Here is a 4,663-nt window from a genome sequence, read left to right as displayed (position 1 = left end):
CAACATAACTCTATGTACATTAATTTAGTCATGACGTTAGCATGCATTAAGTTTTTTGTTGAATTGCTGACATGACACATATGTGGAGCCCACATATCCAATGATATAAAGACATGTGATTTTAAATAAAAACGTTAATTTATTTAAAACTTAAAAACCAGAAAAATGTTTAAAAATTTGAAAAATCATTTTTTTTAAAGTAAAAAACCAGAAGGAGAGAGATGAGAAAGAAAGGCAGATAGTGGGTCGGTATGATGACCTAGGTTTTACGAGCTATGGGACATGACTACTATATTTCTTGTGCATTCTATTTGCCTAATTGTCGTTTGAGTGTGTTATATGCTAAGTTTCATTGAGTTTTTATTTCAATTTTACAATTCTATGATTTAAGTGTTTGCTTATAAGTATATTTTAATATGGTCAAAAGCCAACTCCAATTACCTATGTGTTTTAGTTTTGAAATGCTCAAAGTTTATATGAAAACTCCATCATGATTCATTATCACCTACTTAGTTAGGTGTCATGTTTATTAATCAAGCAGCTCATGGACATATTGCATATGAGGAAATCTCTCGAAGGACCTAATATAGCTAATTTGGTGGCAGTGGTGGATCCAGGATATTTTCTTCCAGGGGTCAATGTCTAAAGGTGAAAAAAATTTATACAAAATATACTCATAAAAATGAAACGATAATATTAGAATTCATAATTCATAGAAAAAAACCACATTACAATTGTCCACGACGAGTTTTCATATTCTGAAAACGTAGCATTTTAGTTTCATTAGGAGAATCATATCCTTGTTTCAATTTAGGAAGAAAATAGCAAAGCTAATCTATTTTGGAACTGCACTTTAAAATCCACAATGCCCCTCTGCCACCCAAGAGAAAATAAAAAATAATAATACGAATAAAAATGAATTTTAGAAATATAAATGTATGTCAAGCATCTTTGTTTCTTACACACCTATACTAAAAATATGGCATTCTCGATATGATGGGTAAGATCAACCAACTAATAAGTAGAATTAGGTTGAAATGCAAGACAAAAACAAACCACAAGTACAACCCATCAAGAAATAATAATTATTGGTAGCTAAATTTTGTTTTACTTACGGTTTAGGGCTAAATCAGGATAAGTGACAAGAGCTGGCTTGTCCTGATCTCCCAACACAGCGACAGACACATAGCCAAGACAGGTTTTTACAAGATGCTCCTGCAGAGAGATTCCATAATAAGAATACAATTCCGGCAACATTCCAGGAAAGTAAATTGAGAAAACATAATATAAGTTACAAACACAGAATAGTGACAAAGCATTGTTATGACTGAAATGAGCATTCAAGAGAAGAACTAGACATTAAAAAGTTTAACCGCCTTTTGGGGTAATTTTCTCCAAGGAAACAGAGTATATCGTCAAGAAGAAAAGTAGAGCATTCATGTACAGTGGTAGCCTTAATTCAAAGTAGAAAGTTAACCACTACTGCTCATAAAGGCAAATTGGCATTCCTCAAATACAGAATGTTAGAAGTTTTTATTCCTCGACTCCAAGAACATCTACATACAATTACGAAACAAAAACCATTATATTTCCCAAAGCAGAGAAATCAAACTGCTAACTAATTAACTTGAAATTTGACTTATATGCACGCTTCCAAATGAGAAACTTGCGCTGTTTCAAGCAAAACAAGAATTCAAAAAACAAAAAAAAGCAAAAAAAAAAAGACAATCTGAATTTGCCAGTCTTAGCTAAATTATTAAACCAGCAATGTTACACATAATTTACAGACAAACCATTCCTATACAACCTGCATTTAAGAAAAACTAATGGTTGGCATATTCCTTGTAATCAAACAGTGGGGCATTTCACAATAGCAGAATCAATGCAATATTTGCATTAAACAAATTTCAAATGAGACCCATGTCATTAACAATAACCTGAGAGGTTCAATGCTTACATGGTTTAATTTTTTTCAAAGATTATTTTCTTGGCAACCAAACAGAGCAAAAGTGTTGTAAAAAGCAAAATCATAAACAAACACAATACAATACAATTTCTAGAAATGTGGGTACCTTTCCACCAAGAGAAACCCTCTCCATATCCACCGACACTGAATCACTTGAATCCCCCATTTTTTTCCCTCTCTCTCTTTCTCTCTCTCTCTCTCTCTCAAGTCTCAAATGGCTGAGGCATTGGGCTTGGTTTCCATGTATTATATATTTATATATGTATATATCAATCTCTCTTTCTCTCTCTGCTGCACAAGAGTTTGCCCCATTGGGGCATTTCATCGAGCACCTTGCGAGGGTCAATTTGGGCGGCTCTAATGGAGGATTTCAGAGGTTGCAGGGGTCAATTGACCACCCTTGCTCCTCTGTGGATTCGCCCCTTCTTGGTGGAGTGCGGGTTCGTACTTATTATACTAACATGTATTGTTAGTCCCCTTATGCCTAAATTTATGTTGGTATGGTTGCATAGCAGTGGCCATTTGGGATGTGGGTGACTAATATGCATACTCCTTTTATTGGTCCTATGTGTTGATCATATTTGACAATAAACTTGTTTCAAGAACTTGTAACTTAATTATCTTTCTTGGTGCACAATTAATGTATTCATTGTTAGCTAATGTTGTTCGCATGAGTAGGAGAATGTAAGAGCTTTCTGGCTCCATCATTAGTATATGGGCCTGTTATGTGCTACCCATTGGTCCATGATATATTAATGAGAAACATAATGTGATTGATAACTACATAATATGTGGACCCAATATCTAATACATAATTGTTCCTATTTGTGTTGGTATTAAGTTTTTCCTTAGAGCATTTTCACCAGTTAGCCCCTTACTATGGTAAGGGGAGCCCTAGGACCGCTACTAATCGCGTGAATAGTGGCTGCCCTAGTCCCCTCCAGCAAAGTGTGTTTCCAGCAGTTTAGGCTTGCCATGACAAATACTATTCATTTTTATGTTTTTTTCACAACTTTGTTTACTTAAACAATTAATTTGGATAATATTTTCGGATAAGATTTTTGGGTTCCTACGTGTTAATACTATTCATATCGAATAAGATTTTCGGTTTCAAATTTCAGATAAATTTCAAATTTCAGATACATTTCAAAATTCAAATTTCAGATAAATTCAAAATGTCAAATTTCAGATAAGATTTTCACCCTCTAAGATTGCGCCGCGTGTCATATCTATCTGTGTACATTTTTCTATAAAACCAGAGGTTCAGCTCATACCTCCCACACCAGTTCTTCTCTACATTTCCATTTCTCATATTTTAGATTTCATTTTCCATTCTCAATGACAGACATGCAAGAGGTTTTGGAGAGGCAAGAGCGAGAAACTAGAGAAAGAATGCGTAGACGAGCTGCAAGCAAAAGGGCGCAGAGAGAACTAGATGAGAAACTTGGCATAGCAGTTGCTTTGCTGGAGGAAGAAAACCAAAGTCGCCGTGGTTCACGAGAAGGCCGTTGCCCAAATGTGGACAGACATAGACATTCTCGGGATAAGAATCTTATGGAAGATTATTTTATCCCACAATCTCTGTACTCTGATGTTCATTTTTGAGGGAGATAGAATGCAACCCCATTTGTTCAATAAAGTCATGCATGATATTTGCAATTATGATGAATATTTTTTTCAAAAGAGAAATTGTGCTGGAAATTTGGGACTTCTTCCAGAGCAGAAGTTCACAGCTGTGATACGAATGTTGACGTATGGGTCATCTGCTGATCAGGTGGATGAGATTGCTCGGATGGGGAAGTCCACTGTTTTGGAGAGCTTGGTGCGATTTTGTGATGCAGTGGAAACTCTGTACACCAGAGACTACCTCCGCAGACCTACGCCCAGGGACCTGCAACGGCTTCTCCAAAAAGCTGAGTCTCGAGGATTTCCTGGCATGATTGGTAGCATTGACTGCATGCACTGGCAGTGGAAAAATTGTCCAACTGCTTGGCAAGGGGATTACGGAAATAGAAAAGGGCAGAAAAGTATCATCCTGGAAGCAGTTGCTGGTTTTGATACATGGGTTTGGCACGCCTTCTTCGGAGTTGCCGGATCTCAAAATGATTTGAATGTCCTAGGTCAATCCCCGGTGTTCAATGATGTTTTGAGAGGTGAAGCCCCAAATATCACATATGAAATTAACAATACCATCTACCAGAACGGGTATTATCGAGCTGATGTCATCTACCCGAGGTGGACAACATTTGTGAAAACAATTCCACATCCCCGATCCCAAGGCAAAATTTTTTTGCTCGCTATCAAGAGGGGTACAGAAAAGATGTTGAGAGGTGCTTTGGTATCCTTCAAGCCCGGTGAGCTATTATCAACGGCGCAGCACGTCTATTTGACGAGGAAGTGCTTAGGAGTATAATGATGACTTGTATCATCCTCCATAACATGATTGTGGAAGATGAATATGATTACGATGCTGATGAAGTGTATGAACCAAATCCCATGGACACGGCCCTAACACGAATTTATGAAAAACCAGTGAGGCCAAATGGAGAACCAGTGCAGCATGAACCGTTGGTTAGAGATGGTAGTTTCATGCCCCGTATGATTGATTGCTACACGGAGATGCAATCGTCGTATATTCATGAACACCGTCAAGTTGACTTGATGGAGCATTTATGGGCGGTGAAAGGCAATGAAGGT

The 4,663-nt window shown here is 37.1% G+C and overlaps 1 long non-coding RNA gene across 1 annotated transcript; it reads right to left on the bottom strand.

Moving 5' to 3' along the window:
* Positions 1-602: 602 nt before the first annotated feature.
* On the bottom strand, positions 603-2,371 carry LOC117615701. Its single transcript, XR_004584049.1, has 3 exons — positions 2,073-2,371; positions 1,116-1,215; positions 603-642 (listed from the first exon to the last, which is right to left on the bottom strand). It is a non-coding gene; the product is annotated as an uncharacterized LOC117615701 (long non-coding RNA).
* Positions 2,372-4,663: the final 2,292 nt, after the last annotated feature.

This window comes from Prunus dulcis, chromosome 1 (genome assembly GCF_902201215.1).
Source record: "Prunus dulcis chromosome 1, ALMONDv2, whole genome shotgun sequence".
Lineage (NCBI taxonomy): Eukaryota > Viridiplantae > Streptophyta > Magnoliopsida > Rosales > Rosaceae > Prunus > Prunus dulcis.
Note: the sequence above shows the minus strand (reverse complement) of the source record. Positions and strands in the feature narration are given on the sequence as shown.